Below are 16,442 nucleotides of genomic sequence, written 5' to 3'. Positions count from 1 at the left end.
ACCGTTTGGCACCACTTTTGAGTGAACTGGAGAAAGTCAATTTTTTAATGAAATTGTGACCCCGGGGATTAGGGATTTTTTCAAAAAAATCTTTTTCTTCCGGTTAAGTTGTCGAGGGCTGGTTTCTTGTCCTGTGATAAAAAGCCTTCTGTTTCGACCGCCAAACCTTTCAGGGAAACAATTGAAACCGTTTGGCACCATTTTTGAGTGAATTGCCGAAAGTCAAATTTTTTATGAAATTGTGACGCTTAGGGATTTTTTTCAAAAAAATCTTTTTCTGCCGGTTAAGTTGTCGAGGGCTGATTTCTTGTCCTGTGTTTTAAAGCCTTCTGTTTCGACCGACAAAACTCTCAGGGGAGAATTTGCAACCGTTTGGCACCATTTTTGAGTGAATTGCTGAAAGTCAGATTTTTTGATCAAATTGTGACCCCGGTGCTGAGGGATTTTTTCAAAAAAAATCTTTTTCTGCCGGTTAAGTTGTTGAGTGCTGATTTCTTCTCCTGTGTTATAAAGCCTTCTGTTTCGACCGAGCAACGTTTCAGGGGAGCATTTGCAACCGTTTGGCACCATTTTTGAGTGAATTGCCGAAAGTCAGATTTTTGATGAAATTGTGACCCCGGGGCTAAGGGATTTTTTCAAAAAATCTTTTTCTGCCGGTTAAGTTGTCGAGGGCTAATTTCTTGTCCTGTGATAAAAAGGCTTCTGTTTCGACCGCCAAACCTGTCAGGGGAGCATTTGCAACTGTTTGGCACCATTTTTGAGTGAACTGGAGAAAGTCAATTTTTTAATGAAATTGTTACCCCGGGGCTTAGGGATTTTTTCAAAAAAATCTTTTTCTTCCGGTTAAGTTGTCGAGGGCTGGTTTCTTGTCCTGTGATAAAAAGCCTTCTGTTTCGACCGAAAAACGTTTCAGGGGAGCATTTGCAACTGTTTGGCACAATTCTTGAGTGAATTGCCGAAAGTCAGATTTTTGATGAAATTGTGACCCCGGGGCTTAGGGATTTTTTCAAAAAAATCTTTTTCTGCCGGTTAAGTTGTTGAGGGCTGATTTCTTGTCCTGTGTTATAAAGCCTTCTGATTCGACCGACAAACGTTTCAGGGGAGCATTTGCAACCGTTTGGCCCCATTTTTGATTGAATTGCCGAAAGTCAATTTTTTTATTAGGGATTTTTAAAAAGACTTCTCTTTCGACCACCAAACTTCTCAGGGGAGCATTTGCAACGGTTTGCCACAATTTTTGAGTGAATTGCCGAAAGTCAGATTTTTGATGAAATTGTGTCCCCGGGGATTAGGAATTTTTTCAAAAAAATCTTTTGCTGCCGGTTAAGTTGTCGAGGGCTGATTTCTTTTCCTTCGATAAAAAGCCTTATGTTTTGACCGCCAAACGTTTCACGGGAGAATTTGCAACCGTTTGGCACCATTTTTGATGAAATTGTGACCCCGGGGCTTAGGGATTTTTCAAAAAAATCTTTTTTCCCCGGTTAAGTTGTTGAGGGCTGATTTCTTCTCCGCTGATAAAAAGCCTTCTGTTTCGACTGCCAAACCCCTCAGGGGAGCATTTGCAACCGTTTGGCACCATTTTTGAGTGAATTGCCGAAAGTCAGATTTTTGATGAAATTGTGACCCCGGGGCTTAGGGATTTTTTCAAAAAAATCTTTTTCTGCCGGTTACGTTTTTGAGGGCTGATTTCTTTTCCTGTGATAAAAAGCCTTCTGTATCGACCGCCAAACCTCTCAGAGCAGCATTTGCAACCGTTTGGCACCATTTTTGAGTGAATTGTAGAATGTTAGATTTTTATGAAATTGTGACCCCGGGGCTTAGGGATTTTTTCAAAAAAATCTTTTTCTGCCGGTTAAGTTGTTGAGGGCTGATTTCTTCTCCTGTGATAAAGCCTTCTGTTTCGATAGCCAATCGTTTCAGGGGTGGATTTGCAACCGTTTGGCACCATTTTTGAGTGAATTGTAGAACGTCAGATTTTTGATGAAATTGTGACCCCGGGGCTTAGGGATTTTTTCAAAAAAATCTTTTTCTGCCGGTTAAGTTGTCGAGGGCTGATTTCTACTCCTGTGATAAAAAGCCTTCTGTTTCGACCGCCAAACCTCTCAGGGGAGGATTTGCAACCGTATGGCCCTATTTTTGAGTGAATTGTCGAAAGTCAGATTTTTGATGAAATTGTGACCCCGGGGCTTAGGGATTTTTTCAAAAAAATCTTTCTCTGCCGATTAAGTTGTTGAGGGCTGATTTCTTGTCCTGTGTTATAAAGCCTTCTGTTTCGACCGACAAATGTTTCAGGGGAGCATTTGCAACGGTTTGGCACCATTTTTGAGTGAATTGCCGAAAGTCAGATTTTTGATGAAATTGTGACCCCAGGGATTAGGGATTTTTTCAAAAAAATCTTTTTCTGCCGGTTAAGTTGTTGAGGGCTGATTTCTTCTCCTGTGATAAAAAGCCTTCTGTTTCTATAGCCAATCGTTTCAGGGGAGCATTTGCAACCGTTTGGCACCATTTTTGAGTGAATTGTAGAACGTCAGATTTTTGATGAAATTGTGACCCCGGGGCTTAGGGATTTTTTCAAAAAAATCTTTTTCTGCCGGTTAAGTTGTCGAGGGCTGATTTCTTCTCCTGTGATAAAAAGCCTTCTGTTTCGACCGCCAAATCTCTCAGGGGAGCATTTTCAACCGTTTGGCCCCATTTTTGAGTGAATTGCCGAAAGTGAAATTTTTCTATTAGGTATTTTTAAAAAGCCTTCTGTTTCGACCGCCAAACCTCTCAGGGGAGGATTTGCAACCGTATGGCCCTATTTTTGAGTGAATCGTCGAAAGTCAGATTTTTGATGAAATTGTGACCCCGGGGCTTAGGGATTTTTTCAAAAAAATCTTTTTCTGCCGGTTATGTTATTGAGGGCTTATTTCTTCTCCTGTGATAAAAAGCCTTATGTTTCGACAGCCAAACGTTTCAGGGGAGCATTTGCAACCGTTTGGCACCATTTTTGAGTGAATTTTAGAGCGTTAGATTTTTGATGAAATTGTGACCCCGGGGCTTAGGGATTTTTTCAAAAAAATCTTTTTCTGCCGGTTAAGTTGTCGAGGGCTGATTTCTTGTCCTGTGATAAAAAGCCTTCTGTTTCGACCACCAAACCTCTCAGGGGAGCATTTGCAACCCTTTGTCCCCGTTTTTGAGTGAATTGCCGAACGTCAGATTTTTTATGAAATTGTGACCCCGGAGCTTAGGGACTTTTCAAAAAAATCTTTTTCTTCCGGTTAAGTTGTCGAGGGCTGGTTTCTTGTCCTGTGATAAAAAGCCTTCTGTTTCGACCGAAAAACGTTTCAGGGGAGCATTTGCAACCCTTTGTCCCCGTTTTTGAGTGAATTGCCGAACGTCAGATTTTTTATGAAATTGTGACCCCGGGGCTTAGGGATTTTTTCAAAAAAATCTTTTTCTGCCGGTTAAGTTGTTGAGGGCTGATTTCTTGTCCTGTGTTATAAAGCCTTCTGTTTCGACCGACAAACGTTTCAGGGGAGCATTTGCAACCGTTTGGCCCCATTTTTGAGTGAATTGCCGAAATTCAATTTTTTTGTTAGGGATTTTTAAAAAGCCTTCTCTTTCGACCACCAAACTTCTCAGGGGAGCATTTGCAACGGTTTGCCACAATTTTTGAGTGAATTGCCGAAAGTCAGATTTTTGATGAAATTGTGTCCCCGGGGATCAGGAATTTTTTCAAAAAAATCTTTTGCTGCCGGTTAAGTTGTCGAGGGCTGATTTCTTTTCCTTTGATAAAAAGCCTTATGTTTTGACCGCCAAACGTTTCACGGGAGAATTTGCAACCGTTTGGCACCATTTTTGATGAAATTGTGACCCCGGGGCTTAGGGATTTTTCAAAAAAATCTTTTTTCCCCGGTTTAGTTGTTGAGGGCTGATTTCTTCTCCGCTGATAAAAAGCCTTCTGTTTCGACTGCCAAACCTCTTAGGGGAGCATTTGCAACCGTATGGCCCTATTTTTGAGTGAATTGCCGAAAGTCAGATTTTTTATGAAATTGTGACCCCGGGGCTTAGGGATTTTTTCAAAAAAATCTTTTTCTGCCGGTTAAGTTGTCGAGGGCTGATGTCTTTTCCTTTGACAAAAAGCCTTCTGTTTCGACCGCCAAACATTTCAGGGGAGCATTTTCAACCGTTTGGCCCCATTTTTGAGTGAATTGCCGAAAGCCAATTTTTTCATGAAATTGTGACCCCGGGGCTTAGGGATTTTTCAAAAAAATCTTTTTCTGCCGGTTAAGTTTTTGAGGGCTGATTTCTTTTCCTGTGATAAAATATCTTCTGTTTCGAAAGCCAAACCTCTCTGAGGAGCATTTGCAACCGTTTGGCACCATTATTGAGTGAATTGTCGAAAGTCAGATTTTTGATAAATATGTGACCCCGGGGCTGAGGGATTTTTTCAAAAAAACCTTTTTCTGCCGGTTAAGTTGTTGAGGGCTGAATTCTTGTCCTGTGTTATAAAGCCTTCTGTTTCGACCCACAAACGTTTCAGGGGAGCATTTGCAACCGTTTGGCACCATTTTTGAGTGAATTGTAGAACGTCAGATTTTTGATGAAATTGTCACCCCGGGGCTTAGGGATTTTTTCAAAAAAATCTTTTTCTGCCGGTTATGTTGTTGAGGGCTGATTTCTTCTCCTGTGATAAAAAGCCTTCTGTTTCGATAGCCAAACCTCTCAGGGGAGCATTTGCAACCGTTTGGCTCCCTTTTTGAGTGAATTGCCGAAAGTCAGATTTTTGATGAAATTGTGACCCCGGGGCTTAGGGATTTTTCAAAAAAATCTTTTTCTGCCGGTTAAGTTTTTGAGGGCTGATTTCTTTTCCTGTGATAAAATATCTTCTGTTTCGAAAGCCAAACCTCTCTGAGGAGCATTTGCAACCGTTTGGCACCATTATTGAGTGAATTGTCGAAAGTCAGATTTTTGATAAATATGTGACCCCGGGGCTGAGGGTTTTTTTCAAAAAAACCTTTTTCTGCTGGTTAAGTTGTCGAGGGCTGATTTCTTGTCCTGTGATAAAAATCCTTCTGTTTCGACCACCAAACCTCTCAGGGGAGCATTTGCAACCATTTGGCACCATTTTTGAGTGAATTGTCGAAAGTCAGATTTTTGATAAATATGTGACCCCGGGTCTGAGGGATTTTTTCAAAAAAAACTTTTTCTGCCGGTTAAGTTGTGGAGGGCTGAATTCTTGTCCTGTGTTATAAAGCCTTCTGTTTCGACCCACAAACGTTTCATGGGAGCATTTGCAACCGTTTGGCACCATTTTTGACTGAATTGTAGAACGTCAGATTTTTGATGAAATTGTGACCCCGGGGCTTAGGAATTTTTTCAAAAAATTCTTTTTCTACTGGTTAAGTTGTTGAGGGCTGATTTCTTGCCTGTCATAAAAAGCCTTCTGTTTCGACCACCAAACCTCTCAGGGGAGCATTTGCAACCGTTTGGCCCCGTTTTTGAGTGAATTGTCGAAAGTCAGATTTTTTATGAAATTGTGACCCCGGGTTTAGGGATTTTTTTTCAAAAAAATTGTTTTCTGCCGGTTAAGTTGTTTCGACCGCCAAACGTTTCACGGGAGCATTTGCAACCGTTTGGCACCATTTTTGAGTGAATTGTAGAACATTAGATTTTTGATGAAATTGTGACCCCGGGGTTTAGGGATTTTTTCAAAAAAATCTTTTTCTGCCGGTTAAGTTGTTGAGGGCTGATTTCTTCTCCTGTGATAAAAAGCCTTCTGTTTCGACCACCAAACCTCTCAGGGGAGCATTGGCAACCGTTTGGCCCCGTTTTTGAGTGAATTGCCGAAAGTCAGATTTTTTAATGAAATTGTGACCCCGGGGCTTAGGGATTTTTTCGAAAAAATCATTTTCTGTCGGTTTAGTTGTTTCGACCGCCAAACGTTTCACGGGAGCATTTGCAACCGTTTGGCACCATTTTTGAGTGAATTGCCGAAAGTCAAATTTTTTATTAGGGATTTTTAAAAAACCTTCTGTTTTGACCGCCAAACCTCTCGGGGGAGCATTTGCAAACGTTTGCCCCATTTTTAAGTGTATTGTCGAAAGTCAGATTTTTGATGAAATTGTGACCCCGGGGCTTAGGGATTTTTTCAAAAAAATCTTTTTCTGCCTATTAAGTTGTTGAGGGCTGATTTCTTGTCCTGTGTTATAAAGCCTTCTGTTTCGACCGACAAACGTTTCAGGGGAGCATTTGCAACGGTTTGGCACCATTTTTGAGTGAATTGCCGAAAGTCAGATTTTTGATAAATATGTGACCCCGGGGCTGAGGGATTTTTTCAAAAAAAACTTTAACTGCCGGTTAAGTTGTTGAGGGCTGAATTCTTGTCCTGTGTTATAAAGCCTTCTGTTTCGACCCACAAACGTTTCAGGGGAGGATTTGCAACCGTTTGGGACCATTTTTGAGTGAATTGTAGAACGTCAGATTTTTTATGAAATTGTGACCCCGGGGCTTAGGGATTTTTTCAAAAAATTCTTTTTCTGCTGGTTAAGTTGTCGAGAGCTGATTTCTTGTCCTGTGATAAAAAGCCTTCTGTTTCGACCACCAAACCTCTCAGGGGAGCATTTGCAACCGTTTGTCACCATTTTTGAGTGAATTGCCGGAAGTCAGATTTTTGATGAAATTGTGACCTGGGGCTTCAGGATTTTTTCAAAAAAATCTTTTTCTGCCGGTTAAGTTGTCGAGGGCTGATTTCTTTTCCTGTGTTAAAAAGCCTTCTGTTTCGACCGCCAAACCTCTCAGAAGAGCGTTTGCAACCGTTTGGCACCATTTTTGAGTGAATTGCCGAAAGTCAGATTTTTGATGAAATTGTGACCCCGGGGCTTAGGGTTTTTTTTTCAAAAAATCTTTTCCTGCCGGTTAAGTTGTCGAGGGCTGATTTCTTGTCCTGTGTTATAAAGCCTTCTGTTTCGACCGACCAACCTCTCGGGGGAGCATTTGCAACCGTTTGTCACCATTTTTGAGTGAATTGTAGAACGTTAGATTTTTGATGAAATTGTGACCCCGGGGCTTAGGGATTTTTTCAAAAAAATCTTTTTCTTCCGGTTAAGTTGTTGAGGGCTGATTTCTTCTCCTGTGATAAAAAGCCTTCTGTTTCGATAGCCAATCGTTTCAGGGGAGAATTTGCAACGGTTTGGCACAACTTTTGAGTGAATTGCCGAAAGTCAGATTTTTGATGAAATTGTGACCCCGGGGCTTAGGGATTTTTTCAAAAAAATCTTTTTCTGCCAGTTAAGTTGTCGAGGGCTGATGTCTTTTTCTTTGATAAAAAGCCTTCTGTTTCGACCGCCAAACATTTCAGGGAAGCATCTTCAACCGTTTGGCCCCATTTTTGAGTGAATTGTCGAAAGTCAGATTGTTTATGAAATTGTGACCCCGGGGCTTAGGGATTTTTTCAAAAAAATCTTTTTCTGCCGGTTAAGTTGTCGAGGGCTGATTTCTTCTTCTGTGATAAAAAGCCTTCTGTTTCGACCTCCAAACCTCTCAGGGGAGCATTTGCAACGGTTTGCCACCATTTTTGAGTGAATTGTAGAACCTCAGATTTTTGATGAAATTGTGACCCTGGGGCTGAGGGATTTTTTCAAAAAAATATTTTTCTGCCGGTTAAGTTGTCGAGGGCTGATGTCTTTTCCTTTGACAAAAAGCCTTCTGTTTCGACCGCCAAACATTTCAGGGGAGCATTTTCAACCGTTTGGCCCCATTTTTGAGTGAATTGCCGAAAGCCAATTTTTTCATGAAATTGTGACCCCGGGGCTTAGGGATTTTTCAAAAAAATCTTTTTCTGCCGGTTAAGTTTTTGAGGGCTGATTTCTTTTCCTGTGATAAAATATCTTCTGTTTCGAAAGCCAAACCTCTCTGAGGAGCATTTGCAACCGTTTGGCACCATTATTGAGTGAATTGTCGAAAGTCAGATTTTTGATAAATATGTGACCCCGGGGCTGAGGGATTTTTTCAAAAAAACCTTTTTCTGCCGGTTAAGTTGTTGAGGGCTGAATTCTTGTCCTGTGTTATAAAGCCTTCTGTTTCGACCCACAAACGTTTCAGGGGAGCATTTGCAACCGTTTGGCACCATTTTTGAGTGAATTGTAGAACGTCAGATTTTTGATGAAATTGTCACCCCGGGGCTTAGGGATTTTTTCAAAAAAATCTTTTTCTGCCGGTTATGTTGTTGAGGGCTGATTTCTTCTCCTGTGATAAAAAGCCTTCTGTTTCGATAGCCAAACCTCTCAGGGGAGCATTTGCAACCGTTTGGCTCCCTTTTTGAGTGAATTGCCGAAAGTCAGATTTTTGATGAAATTGTGACCCCGGGGCTTAGGGATTTTTCAAAAAAATCTTTTTCTGCCGGTTAAGTTTTTGAGGGCTGATTTCTTTTCCTGTGATAAAATATCTTCTGTTTCGAAAGCCAAACCTCTCTGAGGAGCATTTGCAACCGTTTGGCACCATTATTGAGTGAATTGTCGAAAGTCAGATTTTTGATAAATATGTGACCCCGGGGCTGAGGGTTTTTTTCAAAAAAACCTTTTTCTGCTGGTTAAGTTGTCGAGGGCTGATTTCTTGTCCTGTGATAAAAATCCTTCTGTTTCGACCACCAAACCTCTCAGGGGAGCATTTGCAACCATTTGGCACCATTTTTGAGTGAATTGTCGAAAGTCAGATTTTTGATAAATATGTGACCCCGGGTCTGAGGGATTTTTTCAAAAAAAACTTTTTCTGCCGGTTAAGTTGTGGAGGGCTGAATTCTTGTCCTGTGTTATAAAGCCTTCTGTTTCGACCCACAAACGTTTCATGGGAGCATTTGCAACCGTTTGGCACCATTTTTGACTGAATTGTAGAACGTCAGATTTTTGATGAAATTGTGACCCCGGGGCTTAGGAATTTTTTCAAAAAATTCTTTTTCTACTGGTTAAGTTGTTGAGGGCTGATTTCTTGCCTGTCATAAAAAGCCTTCTGTTTCGACCACCAAACCTCTCAGGGGAGCATTTGCAACCGTTTGGCCCCGTTTTTGAGTGAATTGTCGAAAGTCAGATTTTTTATGAAATTGTGACCCCGGGTTTAGGGATTTTTTTTCAAAAAAATTGTTTTCTGCCGGTTAAGTTGTTTCGACCGCCAAACGTTTCACGGGAGCATTTGCAACCGTTTGGCACCATTTTTGAGTGAATTGTAGAACATTAGATTTTTGATGAAATTGTGACCCCGGGGTTTAGGGATTTTTTCAAAAAAATCTTTTTCTGCCGGTTAAGTTGTTGAGGGCTGATTTCTTCTCCTGTGATAAAAAGCCTTCTGTTTCGACCACCAAACCTCTCAGGGGAGCATTGGCAACCGTTTGGCCCCGTTTTTGAGTGAATTGCCGAAAGTCAGATTTTTTAATGAAATTGTGACCCCGGGGCTTAGGGATTTTTTCGAAAAAATCATTTTCTGTCGGTTTAGTTGTTTCGACCGCCAAACGTTTCACGGGAGCATTTGCAACCGTTTGGCACCATTTTTGAGTGAATTGCCGAAAGTCAAATTTTTTATTAGGGATTTTTAAAAAACCTTCTGTTTTGACCGCCAAACCTCTCGGGGGAGCATTTGCAAACGTTTGCCCCATTTTTAAGTGTATTGTCGAAAGTCAGATTTTTGATGAAATTGTGACCCCGGGGCTTAGGGATTTTTTCAAAAAAATCTTTTTCTGCCTATTAAGTTGTTGAGGGCTGATTTCTTGTCCTGTGTTATAAAGCCTTCTGTTTCGACCGACAAACGTTTCAGGGGAGCATTTGCAACGGTTTGGCACCATTTTTGAGTGAATTGCCGAAAGTCAGATTTTTGATAAATATGTGACCCCGGGGCTGAGGGATTTTTTCAAAAAAAACTTTAACTGCCGGTTAAGTTGTTGAGGGCTGAATTCTTGTCCTGTGTTATAAAGCCTTCTGTTTCGACCCACAAACGTTTCAGGGGAGGATTTGCAACCGTTTGGGACCATTTTTGAGTGAATTGTAGAACGTCAGATTTTTTATGAAATTGTGACCCCGGGGCTTAGGGATTTTTTCAAAAAATTCTTTTTCTGCTGGTTAAGTTGTCGAGAGCTGATTTCTTGTCCTGTGATAAAAAGCCTTCTGTTTCGACCACCAAACCTCTCAGGGGAGCATTTGCAACCGTTTGTCACCATTTTTGAGTGAATTGCCGGAAGTCAGATTTTTGATGAAATTGTGACCTGGGGCTTCAGGATTTTTTCAAAAAAATCTTTTTCTGCCGGTTAAGTTGTCGAGGGCTGATTTCTTTTCCTGTGTTAAAAAGCCTTCTGTTTCGACCGCCAAACCTCTCAGAAGAGCGTTTGCAACCGTTTGGCACCATTTTTGAGTGAATTGCCGAAAGTCAGATTTTTGATGAAATTGTGACCCCGGGGCTTAGGGTTTTTTTTTCAAAAAATCTTTTCCTGCCGGTTAAGTTGTCGAGGGCTGATTTCTTGTCCTGTGTTATAAAGCCTTCTGTTTCGACCGACCAACCTCTCGGGGGAGCATTTGCAACCGTTTGTCACCATTTTTGAGTGAATTGTAGAACGTTAGATTTTTGATGAAATTGTGACCCCGGGGCTTAGGGATTTTTTCAAAAAAATCTTTTTCTTCCGGTTAAGTTGTTGAGGGCTGATTTCTTCTCCTGTGATAAAAAGCCTTCTGTTTCGATAGCCAATCGTTTCAGGGGAGAATTTGCAACGGTTTGGCACAACTTTTGAGTGAATTGCCGAAAGTCAGATTTTTGATGAAATTGTGACCCCGGGGCTTAGGGATTTTTTCAAAAAAATCTTTTTCTGCCAGTTAAGTTGTCGAGGGCTGATGTCTTTTTCTTTGATAAAAAGCCTTCTGTTTCGACCGCCAAACATTTCAGGGAAGCATCTTCAACCGTTTGGCCCCATTTTTGAGTGAATTGTCGAAAGTCAGATTGTTTATGAAATTGTGACCCCGGGGCTTAGGGATTTTTTCAAAAAAATCTTTTTCTGCCGGTTAAGTTGTCGAGGGCTGATTTCTTCTTCTGTGATAAAAAGCCTTCTGTTTCGACCTCCAAACCTCTCAGGGGAGCATTTGCAACGGTTTGCCACCATTTTTGAGTGAATTGTAGAACCTCAGATTTTTGATGAAATTGTGACCCTGGGGCTGAGGGATTTTTTCAAAAAAATATTTTTCTGCCGGTTATGTTGTCGAGGGCTTATTTCTTCTACTGTGATAAAAAGCCTTCTGTTTCGATAGCCAAACGTTTCAGGGGAGCATGTGCAACCGTTTGGCACCATTTTTGAGTGAATTGTAGAACGGCAGATTTTTGATGAAATTGTGACCCTGGGGCTTAGCGATTTTTTCAAAAAAAATCTTTTCCTGCCGGTTAAGTTGTAGAGGGCTGATTTCTTGTCCTGTGATAAAAAGCCTTCTGTTTTGACCAACAACCCTCTCAGGGGAGCATTTGCAACCGTTTGGCCCCATTTTTGAGTGAATTGCTGAAAGTCAGATTTTTTATGAAATTGTGACCCCGGGGCTTAGGGATTTTTTCAAAAAAAGTTGTTGAGACGTTGACGGCTAATTCTGTTTCTGATGATAAAAACCCATCTGTTTCTGCCAAAAAAACTTTCAGGGGATCGTTTGCAACACTTTGGCGCCATTTTTGAGTGAATTGCAGAGTGTCAGATTTTTACCGAAATTCTGACAGCGAGGCTTTGGGATTTTTTTCCAAAAAAAATAGTTCAGACGTCGAGCGCTAATTCTGTTTCCGATGATAAAAACCAATCTGTTTCCACCGAAAAACCTTTCAGGGGATCATTTGCAACAGTTTGTCACCATTTTTGAGTGAATTTCAGCAAAAATCTGGCGTTTTGGAATTCACTCAAAAATGGTGACAAATGCTTGCAAACGATCCCCTGAAAGGTTTTTTGGCGGAAACAGATGGGTTTTTATCATCAGAAACAGAATTAGCCGTCAATGTCTGAACAACTTTTTTTGAAAAAATCACTAAGCCGCGCGGTCAGAATTTCAGCAAAAATCTGACATTCTGCAATTCACTCAAAAATGGTGCCAAACTGTTGCAAACGATCCTCTGAAAGGTTTTTCGGTGGAAAGAGATTGGTTTATGTCATCAGAAAGAGAATTAGCCCTCGACATCTGAACAACTTTTTTTTGAAAAAATCCCTAAGCCGCGCGGTCAGAATTTCAGAAAAAATCTGGCGTTCTGCAATTCACTCAAAAAAGGTGCCAAACTGTTGCAAACGATTCCCTGAAAGGTTTTTCGGTGGAAACAGGTGGGTTTTTATCATCGGAAACAGAATTAGCCGTCGACGTCTGAACACCTTTTTTTGAAAAAATCCCTAAACCGCGCGGTCACAATTTCAGCAAAAATGTGGCTTTTTGGAATTCACTCAAAAATGGTGACAAACTGTTGCAAATGATCCCCTGAAAGTTTTTTTGGTAGAAACAGATGGGTTTTTATCATCGCAAACAGAATTAGCCCTCGACGTCTGAACAACTTTTTTTAAAAAAATCCCTAAGCCGCGCGGTCAGAATTTCAGCAAAAATCTGGCGTTTTGGAATTCACTCAAAAAAGGTGCCAAACTGTTGCAAACGATCCCCTGAAAGGTTTTTTGGCGGAAACAGGTGGGTTTTTATCATCGGGAAACAGAATTAGCCCTCGACGTCTAAACAACTTTTTTTGAAAAAATCCCTAAGCCGCACGGTCACAATTTCAGCAAAAATTTGGCGTTTTGGAATTCACTCAAAAATGGTGACAAACTGTTGCAAATGATCCCCTGAAAGGTTTTTTGGTGGAAACAGAGGGGTTTTTATCATCAGAAACCGAATTAGCCCTCGACGTCTGAACACCTTTTTCTGAAAAAATCCCTAAGCCGCGCGGTCAGAATTTCAGCAAAAATTTGGCGTTTTGGAATTCACTCAAAAATGGTGACAAACTGTTGCAAACGATCCCCTGAAAGGTTTTTCGGCGGAAACAGATGGGTTTTTATCATCGGAAAAAGAATTAGCCGTTGACGTCTAAACAATTTTTTTGGAAAAAATCCCTAATCCGCGCGGTCACAATTTCAGCAAAAATCTGGCGTTTTGGAATTCACTCAAAAATGGTGATAAACTGTTCCAAATGATCCCCTGAAAGGTTTTTTGCTGGAAACAGATGGGTTTTTATCATCGCAAACAGAATTAGCCCTCGACGTCTGAACAACTTTTTCTTGAAAAAATCCCTAAACCGCGCGGTCAGAATTTCAGCAAAAATCTGGCGTTTTGGAATTCACTCAAAAATGGTGCCAAACTGTTGCAAACGATCCCCTGAAAGGTTTTTTGCCGGAAACAGGTGGGTTTTTATCATCAGAAACAGAATTAGCCATCGACGTCTGAACAACTTTTTTAAAAAAATACCTAAGCCGCGCGGTCAGAATTTCAGTAAAAATCTGGCGTTTTGGAATTCACTCAAAAATGGTGCCAAACTGCTGCAAACAATTCCCTGAAAGGTTTTTTTGGGAGAAACAGATGGGTTTTTATAATCAGAAACCGAATTAGCCCTAGACGTCTGAACAGCTTTTTCTGAAAAAATCCCTAAGCCGCGCGGTCAGAATTTCAGCAAAAATCTGGCGTTTTGGAATTCACTGAAAAAACGTGACAAACTGTTGCAAACGATCCCCTGAAAGGTTTTTCGGCGGAAACAGATGGGTTTTTATCATCGGAAAAAGAATTAGCCGTCGACGTCTAAACAACTTTTTTTGAAAAAATCCCTAAGCCGCGCGGTCACAATTTCAGCAAAAATTTGGCGTTTTGGAATTCACTCAAAAATGGTGCCAAACTGTTGCAAACGATTCCCTGAAAGGTTTTTCAGTGGAAAGAGATTGGTTTATATCATCAGAAAGAGAATTAGCCGTCGACGTCTGAACAACGTCTTTTTGAAAAAATCCCTAAGCCGCGCGGTCAGAATTTCAGCAAAAATCTGCTGTTTTGGAATTCACTCAAAAAAGGTGCCAAACTGTTGCAAACGATCCCCTGAAAGGTTTTTCGGTGGAAACAAGTGGGTTTTTATCATCAGAAACAGAATTAGCCGTCGACGTCTGAACACCTTTTTTTTAAAAAAAATCCCTAAGCCGCGCGGTCAGAATTTCAGTAAAAATCTGACATTGTGGAATTCACTCAAAAATGGTGCCAAACTGTTGCAAACGATCCTCTGAAATGTTTTTCGGTGGAAACAGATGGGTTTTTATCATCGGAAACAGAATTAGCCCTCGACATCTGAACAACTTTTTTTTGAAAAAATCCCTAAGCCGAGCGGTCAGAATTTCAGCAAAAATCTGGCGTTTTGGAATTCACTCAAAAAAGGTGCCAAACTGTTGCAAACGATCCCCTGAAAGGTTTTTTGGCGGAAATAGGTGGGTTTTTATCATCAGAAAGAGAATTAGCCGTCGACGTCTGAACAACTTTTTTAAAAAAGATCCCTAAGCCGCGTGGTCAGAATTTCAGTAAAAATCTGACATTCTGGAATTCACTCAAAAATGGTGCCAAACTGTTGCAAACGATCCCCTGAAAGGTTTTTCGGTGGAAACAGATGGGTTTTTATCATCGGAAACAGAATTAGCCGTCGACGTCTAAACAACTTTTTTTGAAAAAATCCCTAAGCCGCACGGTCACAATTTCAGCAAAAATCTGGTGTTTTGGAATTCACTCAAAAATGGTGCCAAACTGTTGCAAACGATCCCCTGAAAGGTTTTTTGGCGGAAACAGGTGGGTTTTTATCATCAGAAACAGAATTAGCCATCGACGTCTGAACACATTTTTCTGAAAAAATCCCTAAGCCGCGCGGTCAGAATTTCAGCAAAAATTTGGCGTTTTGTAATTCACTCAAAAATGGTGACAAACTGTTGCAAACGATCCCCTGAAAGGTTTTTCGGCGGAAACAGATGGGTTTTTATCATCGGAAAAAGAATTAGCCGTTGACGTCTAAACAACTTTTTTTGAAAAAATCCCTAAGCCGCGCGGTCACAATTTCAGCAAAAATTTGGCATTTTGGAATTCACTCAAAAATGGTGCCAAACTGTTGCAAACGATTCCCTGAAAGGTTTTTCGGTGGAAAGAGATTGGTTTATATCATCAGAAACAGAATTAGCCCTCGACGCCTGAACACCTTTTTTTGAAAAAATCCCTAATCCGCGCGGTCACAATTTCAGCAAAAATCTGGCGTTTTGGAATTCACTCAAAAAAGGTGCCAAACTGTTGCAAACGATCCCCTGAAAGGTTTTTCGGTGGAAACAGGTGGGTTTTTATCATCAGAAACAGAATTAGCCTTCGACGTCTGACCAACCTTTTTTAAAAAAAATCCCTAAGCCGCGTGGTCAGAATTTCAGTAAAAATCTGACATTCTGGAATTCACTCAAAAATGGTGCCAAACTGTTGCAAACGAACCCCTGAAAGGTTTTTCGGTGGAAACAGATGGGTTTTTATCATCGGAAACAGAATTAGCCCTCGACGTCTAAACAACTTTTTTTGAAAAAATCCCTAAGCCGCACGGTCACAATTTCAGCAAAAATTTGGCGTTTTGGAATTCACTCAAAAATGGTGCCAAACTGCTGCAAACGATTCCCTGAAAGGTTTTTTTGGGAGAAACAGATGGGTTTTTATCATCAGAAACCGAATTAGCCCTCGACGTCTGAACACCTTTTTCTGAAAAAATCCCTAAGCCGCGCGGTCAGAATTTCAGCAAAAATCTGGCGTTTTGGAATTCACTCAAAAAAGGTGCCAAACTGTTGCAAACGATCCCCTGAAAGGTTTTTCGGCGGAAACAGATGGGTTTTTATCATCGGAAAAAGAATTAGCCGTCGACGTCTAAACAACTTTTTTTGAAAAAATCCCTAAGCCGCGCGGTCAGAATTTCAGCAAAAATTTGGCGTTTTGGAATTCACTCAAAAATGGTGTCAAACTGTTGCAAACGTTCCCCTGAAAGGTTTTTCGGTGGAAACAGATGGGTTTTTATCATCGGAAACAGAATTAGCCCTCGACGTCTAAACACCTTTTTTTGAAAAAATCCCTAATCCGCGCGGTCACAATTTCAGCAAAAATCTGGCGTTTTGGAATTCACTCAAAAATGGTGATAAACTGTTCCAAATGATCCCCTGAAAGGATTTTTGGTGGAAACAGATGGGTTTTTATCATCGCAAACAGAATTAGCCCTCGACGTCTGAACAACTTTTTTTTGAAAAAATCCCTAAACCGCGCGGTCATAATTTCAGCAAAAATCTGGTGTTTTGGAATTCACTCAAAAATGGTGCCAAACTGTTGCAAACGATCCCCTGAAAGGTTTTTTGGCGGAAACAGGTGGGTTTTTATCATCAGAAACAGAATTAGCCATCGATGTCTGAACAACTTTTTTTAAAAAATACCTAAGCCGCGCGGTCAGAATTT

The sequence above is a fragment of the Podarcis tiliguerta genome (assembly GCF_965153285.1).
Source record: "Podarcis tiliguerta genome assembly, chromosome: 6".
Classification (NCBI taxonomy): Eukaryota; Metazoa; Chordata; class Lepidosauria; order Squamata; family Lacertidae; genus Podarcis; species Podarcis tiliguerta.
Note: the sequence above shows the minus strand (reverse complement) of the source record.